The following is an 8,561-nucleotide window of genomic DNA, read 5'->3' as shown; positions in this document are numbered from 1 at the left end:
GAATGCTAATCGTTCTACATTAGGATTTTGGTTACATTCTCAGTGTTCCAATGCGCGTCGCTTTTAACATTCTTTTACAGCAACTCTTCTTAATTTTCTTCGATCAACTAGTGTTTTTAAAAATCCCGAGTTTATATTACCCCGCGAGTTTATGTAAACTAACGTTACCACTTTTACATTCAATTTTTACGCTTCTCGCAAAGGTAATAATATTCCTTCCAGCATCGTTTGTCATTCCATTTTCCTTTTGCCCACTTGATATTTGCCCAGTTTGCGTCACTCTGTCGGAAATGTTGAAAACAGAAGATGGTTAGTTTCCTTTCAGCATTGCATTTTAATTTTCGAGTGTTACTTTTCTAAGAAGGAGGTAATTAAACGCAAATGCAATTTAAACAATCTATATATACTATATGTATTCTACACGGCAAAGAAATGACCATGACTAGCCATTAAGTAAAATGTACATTGTACAATGATAAATATGCATTGATGCTTTAATGATATCACTACTGTTTAATATTAACATAAAATGTTCCCAACCTTGATTGCATTTGATCTTATCTCGGACCTTTTTCTATCAAGTTTGATTCATCATATATAATTCATCCTACATAAACAAAACCTTTGCATGACTGTGTTATTGACATGATTGTATATGTGTCATTGATATGTTTGTATATGTAAATATCTTGTATCTGTAAAAAGGTTACCTTCAAGTTAGTAGTTTGTATTTGTAAAGCTTCTAATGTTGTTTTATATGCCAATGCTCCAAATATATACGAAACTTGAGTAAAATTTGTAAAATATGATATAAAAACGGAGAAGATGTAAGCCTTAAATATAAACCACGGGGAGAGAAAAACCTGCACAGAAACCTAGGGAAGACACTCCTGCACAGAAGTCCTAGGAAAGAAACCCTAGCACGGAAATTCCAGGGAGGAGGGGGGAGACATAGGGGGCACATCCTAGCCCAAAACAGTCATAGGGAGCACACCCTAGGCAATAAAGCCTCGGTAACAATAAGCAATTGTTTACATTTGTGCATTTGTAAATATGTTGTTATGTATTGCTCTCATGTACTACTGTATTTTTGAATTTAGAGAAAAATATCGTCAAATCTTGTCATTGATCGTGATCGTACAGAAATATGATTGATTGCTAGCCCCAACTTATATGATTATGAATCATCAACATGATAACAGAGATTGATTGTCACAATTTCACAAGCAAATGGTCAATATTCATGTTTTGCTCCAAGCCATATGTTAGCGTCTTGAGCGCTTGCTTGCTTTGTACATCACAACATTTGAGAACCAAGAAAATGAATTGGTATGGTCTTCAGTTGAAGAAAAGAACGTGTAACAGAAACACGTACCTTGGAGAACATAAGAACGCACTCCTCAACACCGCAGATCCAGCCATCCAAGTTGTTAGGCTCACCAGAGGCCCAGTTCGTGTAGCTGAATGGTGACCCATCACGCCAATTCCAACCAGAACCTTTTTTACGAAGTCCAATCCAGAAATCCATCTCAGGGGCTGCAAGCAAGTAAAAGTGCAAGAGTTTTGTTTTTCTTTAAACAGATGAATGATCTTACTATATCCATGTTTATGTTCAAAATTTGTCATAAAACGTACGGCAGCTTTTTTTATATTGCATGGTAGGAAATGAGAGTCATAGCAATTTGATTTCTTGTCTTCCGACATCTTTGTGTGGAGTTTAATCAGTCGGACCCCTTTAGGAAAACAAAATGTTGAAGACAAACTTGTATTTGACTCTGTTCACTACCTGAAACATGTTTTACCAAGGTACAGACTTCCCTGCAGGCTCTGGCTGAGATTTTGTTTTCAGATTTGAGTCCAAGTAAATTACTTTTTACAGCACAATTAAAAAAAAACTAACTTTTACAGCACTTTTTTTATACCTATGTAGTACAGAATGAGACGTGTATATAGGCGTGGACGGTGCTGCTACTTATAACGTTATGTACTCATATGAATGAATTTTTTGTATTGATAATTTTACGATGCAAAGACAATTACAAGTCAATATGTTTTAATGAGTCAGTCGACCATGTTGTTATGATAATTTTTGAAAGTGTTTTCTACATTTTAGTACAAAGTACTGGGTGGCGTAGAAGTACATCTTTACGACTCCTATCATCATCAAGACCTGTCATAATTAGGTCTCTTTCAACTGCACACTTGTTGAATACGTGATGGCATGCAATGTATCGTCGGTACGTTAATCGCTCAGGTCACTACAACATGAACATTATTAGTACATACTCTGTAATATTAAAGCCACTACTTCTCCTGCGAAAACGTTGTTTTCGGATAGTTACCAATGTCTCGTTCACATTCCCCTCCGCATCGATTTTTCCTAATCTAAAAGTGATTAGTAATATAGTAATGTTCATGTTGTAGTGACCTGAGCGATTAACGTACCGACGATACATTGCATGCCATCACGTACGTATTCAGCATATAATATATGATATAAACAAGCTACAAACGTCTGTTTTCGTTTATAAAACAATTAATGATAGTTCCTGTGTACCAAATCAATTCAAACGTCTTTTTCAGTACAACTCGGAATTTCATCATGACAGCACAATGCAACGAAACAACTTGAAACAAATACAATCAAAGACACAGCAACGTACATGTATGTTTTCCATGGTGTACAGATACCCGCAAACCTGGAATAGCTTAAATCGAAACTTACAGAACTGCAAATCACTACTTAAATTCACAAACATATTAAGAAGCTCCATTTTGAACAATCAGTCCTTTGCTTAATCCTGAATTCTATTGATTGGTTTTTCATTTATGTCCTTACATTTTGATTGGGTGCATTTCTTATGTTGTTCACGTGCAGTGTTACATCTCCTTGTTGTAATTTGTTTTGTTATTATTTATGTAATTGTATCCTTTGGGTATTGGGTAAGTCCAATTTATTGTGTTGGCTTTTACAGTTTAAACTCCATTCAGAATTGTATCCTTGCTTATTTAGTTGGTAATTTTTCTGTGTTCAGTTAGGTATTTTTTTATACATAATACTTTAGTTCATATCTTTAATTATCATTAGTTATTGATTTGTTAGTTGTTATGATATCAAGTTGTTAAGTACTCTTTTGTTTCTACACTTTTATTCATTATTGTAAATCATCTTGTTTAAAAAATGGGGAAGGAATCTTATAAATCAGATTTACCTCTCCTTTCCCAGCTCAATGCATTTTGATTAGTTATATGTATGTATTATTTCTTTTTACCTGTACGAAATATAAAAAATTAAAAATAAATAAATAAATAAACAAGGTGTAACTGTTGTTTTTCACCCACCATTGGAGATGAGACTCATAATGAAGCTGTTCTCCGCCCTGTTTGTTATAGAGGCCAGATCTGCACCGTGCTTACTGCACCTTATGCATGCCGCATCCCAGTTGGCAAGGTCTGTCATCAACTTGTAACAGTGGTTGTTGTATTCCTCCCACCCCATTTGGCATCGTCCGCCTGTAGCAATAATATATTTGGGGTATATTTCAGCTAATATTGTCTCTCAAGAACATGTCACAGCGCCACATATGTGTTTTGGTTGGTTTTGCCCAATGATGACGTCACGGGTTGTGACGTATGTTTGTCCGCCAGCTTGACTCCGTAAGGTTTAAATGTCTTGAATAAAGCCCACCGACGGTTATGCACCTTACTGCCTGTCTAGAGTCGTCAGTCGTGCTATTATGACGCAGTGCACTGTTGTTGACAGTGTGTTGCCTGAGTTGCCGTAGTCCAGCTGTCTCTGTCTCTCCCGAATATACATGTATAACATTGGTTGTTGTTTTTCTTTCATCTACGTTTAAAAGTTTGCATCGTTTGCATCTTTTTGCTGTTACAAAAAGTTAGTGCCGTGATATTTTTTTTCTAAATAAATGGTTCATTACTTCATATTTGACAACAAAACACAATAGTACGCAGTAACGCAGCCAACTGCTGAATTGCGTGCAGCTATTTTACATTTTTTGCATTAAAAGGATCATATAATAATAAAAATATCGCAGGCGGGACATAAACTAAAATCAAAGGACATAATATTGATAAGACAACGCGACTTGAGAAATAAAATCAGCATCACATGAGCTTTACAGGAAAAAAAGTAAGTAGCGCTATCGTAAGACTTGGGTATGTTATATACAAATGCAAATTATCTAGATATACACCATGCTTGCAGTTAGACTTTCTGTGTCAATAAAACCAAAATTAAAAAAAGAAAGAAATGCCAGTAGACTTTTTTTCTCTGTACCTACATTTCTTTGTGTATAAATTCGGCTTTGTTGGTTGAAATATCAAATAAATCAAGAGAAACAAAAGCAGATAAATTTTCCGATGATCAGAGAGTAAATATAACATGACTTTGTACGGCGTTAGTGGCAAGGATAATCTTTAATATAGACGTATGGCAGGAAGACAGGATGGTTTACTCTTTTTTTTTACTTGACTCTTGCTGCGAATAGCAAGAAACGAAAGTCAACTAGCGCTATACAATGTAAATGGTATTTACAAGAAGCGTTTGGAAAAGAACGCACCTTGCTGACAGTTCTGTCCCGTCCATCCAGGTGAGCAAGTACATTCATAGCCACCATCTTTGTTCTCACAGCGTCCATGTTGGCACGGGTTTCTTATAAAGTGATCTTTATCTTTGTGATAATGACAATTTAGTTCTGTTATAGTAGTGAGGCTTAGGCCACATTGACTCAAAGGACGTCGTCCTCGAAAATTATGCAGGCGTGTTGAAGAGGGAACTATGGACAAACAAAACAATCATATTATCTCGTCCTGAAAATGTTGCGGGTTACGAAATGTCCATAATGTACACAATTGAAGGATAGCAAATTTACACTAGAGTTTCTGAGCTCATGAGCAAATACAGCATATTTCACCCCCTCCTCATGCAGTAATGGACGTTTTGTAATAATCTAAGCTACATTATGTCGTTTATTGCACGTGTGTTCATGCAACATGACCTCAGGTAACCCGAATGGAACAGGTGTACGTATGTTCTTTGACCAACAGCAAACGGAACGCGCGGAACCTTTAGATAGAACATGTATTCTTTGGCCAACAGCAAATGGAACGTGCGGAACTTAAGCTAGAACTTGGAATGGGGAAAACACTTTTTGCCCGTTTTTGGTCTGAAAATAGCATTTTGAAGTGATGTACACCAGAAATGTGTAGTCCTGTGAAGTCCTGTACGGGCATGTTCAAGGCACCCTTGTACCGAATTTAACTCTATTTTCTGGCTTTTTGGGGCTTCCTGGGCCCAGGGGGGAGGGGCACAGTGTATGATCACCAAATTTGCAGGGGTTCATGTACATGTAAAGTTTAATCAATCCTACGATTTTGATATCGTTATCACGTAATTATGACGTCATTGATGTGATTTTATGGGCTTAAACAGTCTATATACGGATTTCTCGTAATACCTGAATAAATTAGGCAATGATTTAACAAAAAGTTTATCATGTTGATCCAAGTTGACCAAGACCTCTGTTGGCAATAATAAAGATATTGACGTCATATAATGACGTAATGTGTATTTAGCTACCCTCGGGATCCGCCATCTTGGATAGGCAATCTTAAAATATTTTGAAAAATGCATTTTTTGCAGCTTTTAACCCCAAACACACAATGAAAATAGACTAGAAACGTCAAATTCAATGTTTATTTTGTTGAATACACACCTGGTAATAAAAAATTTGAAGGGGGGAAGCCTGTTTAAAGCTGAACTAATGAATTTGTCCGCCATCTTTGATTTTGACCGATGACGTCATCAAATTAGCACAATTTATGAATATTAGATCATGAAAGTTACACTCAAATTATATATGATGCTAAAAATGTCGGTGAACAAGTGTGGTTGAGCAAAAAAACCTTGAAACCTCATTGTTAAACCAAAATTTTGTGAAAAATGCCTGTCAGAGGCCAAGGTATTATCGTTGATCAGGAGTTGAAGTTCCGATCGTGACCCAAAAATTTCGTTATAAAGTAATGGAGTACACCGCGTGGGGATCACCCGATCGGGTTGGTGCCGAAGTTCCACCCGAGCGGGGGCCGAAGGCCGACGTGCGAGCGTAGCGAGGGATAGGTGGGAAATGGCCTTTCAAACATCGTCATTTTCTGCGGATTCTCTCGAATCAGAGTGCTATATAATGAAATGATTCATCGTGGTACAATCTAAAGCACATGACGGGTATAATATCTACTCAAAAGAAAGATATAAGGCATTTTGTGTTCTCGGAATTTTCACGATTTCCGGGGCTCAGCGTTACCAGCTGACACATGCATACAAAAGGTAAATGACGCATGGTACAAAATACACATCGGCTTTTTTCCCCAAAATTAATTTACACTATTGTTCATCAATGCACTGTTTTTTTAAGAACGATTAATACACACGGGTATTTTGCTATACGCACGAAATCCGTTTTCCGTCTTATGGGCCCTGGGTCGACTTCTGGGTCGACTTCGTTATAAACCTCGATCCACGAAAACCACCAAAATCAGGCGACAACAGTGAAAAAAGTTTAATGTAGATCTAAATGTACTTGTTTTGCAGCATGGCTTTTGTTAGCATGTTGAAACTCTGCAAGTTGACTCAAATAGTTTCAAAATACAACAAGATCCCACAACGCCGGTCGAATGCACCTCATGTGGTAACGAACATCTGGGGCTTTCTATTTTGTGCCGTTTTCTTTTGTCGCCAACCCACACTTGTGTATGCCCAACAAGAATTCCGGGGCCTATTGCCCGTGGGTACAGGAGCCCTAAATGTATTTTTTTTCGAAAAATGCCCCAAAAAAACTCCATAAAAATGTTTACGAGGCCTGTTCTATAAAAAAAATTGAAAATAAACGCCTGGGGGTATTTGCCATCTTTACCTCCATGCCAAATTCCAGGTCTTTTGGTCTACAAATGGCGGAGTTGAATAGATTTGACGATTTGGCAGGAGAAGGAGAAGAACATGAACAAAAACAATATATTTCACTCTAACCATACCTCTGGTATGGTTATTTTAAAATGGAAGTTAAAACAAATCCACTTCTTTGAGTATCTACATCATTAACTTGAGTCTGACCTGTAATCTTGTAGACCTCGTTTGCCCAAGGCCCGCCTTCACCGTCCGCTGCACAGTCCGTGGACTGTCCGTACTTGTTGTAGGTGTTGTGTCCATCAGCCGACCCAAAACACTGCCCACCATCCTGTACAGAAAACACGGTAGAACCACGAGAATGTGCTACCTGGTAACACTTCTCTATGGCGTTTTGACGGGACTTGTAGGATCCTTCTGGAAGCAGATCTGTTCCCTCGAGATCAGGAATGGCGCGGTCAAAGGAGTCCTTCCAGCAACCCAGGCTGGTGTACCCACATCTTTCGCTTCCTGTGTGAGAAACGAGGTGTTATTGTAACCTCAATGTAGACCCCCTGCACCTGTTTTTCTTGGGTTGTAGGTTGTCTCGTTCTGAATTTGGTTTACTGATAAGAAAATAATTTCTATCATTATCTATAGATTTCTTATTCAGGAAGAAACTAAAACAAGACTTTCATAGCTGTATTACCAGAGTTCAAGGCATGTAAGCAATGATCCAATCCGAATATAACGTCATTTTGTACGATAGGAAAGGAAGCAATAAGTTGGTGAAAGTTATGTCTACACTTAAGAAACTCACCTTGCTGACAGTTCTGCCCAGTCCATCCAGGTGAGCATGTACATTTGTATCCACCATCTTTGTTCACACAGCGTCCATGTTGGCAAGGTTTAATCCTTGTACACTCATTGATGTCTGCGGGATCAAAGAATTCAGCGGCGTTACCTGAATTGCTAAATTATGACCTCATTACACTTTTTCCCCATACCTGTTTTTGACATATTCCATGTTAGCATCTATTTCAATCTATTGATAGTTGATGCCAAATCAGTCAACATATGTGATAGCAATCTTCTAAACAGAACAGTCCGTTTAAGGACAATGAAAATTTAGTCATTCAGCACTTGAAACTTCATATTTTTTATACATTAATTAAAACAACTCACCTTGCTGACAGTTCTGTCCAGTCCATCCAGGTGAGCAGGTACATTTGTATCCGCCTTCTTTGTTCACACAGCGTCCATGTTGGCAAGGTTTCTCGGTACACTCATTGATGTCTGATAAAGAATGAAAGAGATTGTTATCATTCATACATATTACTGGGCATAAGCCAATGTCTGTGTGATAACGAGAGATACAAAGAAAGAGAAAATAGAATATAAAGAAAATGGATGAAGAAATGGGAAAATTCAGACATGCAACATTAATGGCATCTACAGAAAAAAAACTCACCTTGCTGACAGTTCTGTCCAGTCCATCCAGGTGAACAGGTACATTTGTATGCACCAGCTTGGTTCACACAGCGTCCATGTTGGCATGGTTTCTCGGCGCACTCATTGATGTCTGTTTAACAGAAAGCAATCATGTGGAATTTTTAATGCAGTATTATCATTATTATTATTATTATTGGCCGACTACTCT

At 37.7% G+C, this 8,561-nt stretch overlaps 2 long non-coding RNA genes across 2 annotated transcripts; both read right to left on the bottom strand.

Moving 5' to 3' along the window:
* Positions 1-1,290: 1,290 nt before the first annotated feature.
* Positions 1,291-4,683, bottom strand: LOC136439581 (uncharacterized). Its single transcript, XR_010756546.1, has 3 exons — positions 4,581-4,683; positions 3,343-3,513; positions 1,291-1,536 (listed from the first exon to the last, which is right to left on the bottom strand). It is a non-coding gene; the product is annotated as an uncharacterized lncRNA (long non-coding RNA).
* A 2,452-nt stretch (positions 4,684-7,135) lies between these two features.
* LOC136439850 (uncharacterized) lies at positions 7,136-8,186 on the bottom strand. Its single transcript, XR_010756589.1, has 3 exons — positions 8,087-8,186; positions 7,722-7,835; positions 7,136-7,432 (listed from the first exon to the last, which is right to left on the bottom strand). It is a non-coding gene; the product is annotated as an uncharacterized lncRNA (long non-coding RNA).
* Between the last annotated feature and the right edge of the window lie 375 nt (positions 8,187-8,561).

The sequence above is a fragment of the Branchiostoma lanceolatum genome, chromosome 8 (assembly GCF_035083965.1).
Source record: "Branchiostoma lanceolatum isolate klBraLanc5 chromosome 8, klBraLanc5.hap2, whole genome shotgun sequence".
Taxonomy (NCBI): Eukaryota; Metazoa; Chordata; class Leptocardii; order Amphioxiformes; family Branchiostomatidae; genus Branchiostoma; species Branchiostoma lanceolatum.
Note: the sequence above shows the minus strand (reverse complement) of the source record. Positions and strands in the feature narration are given on the sequence as shown.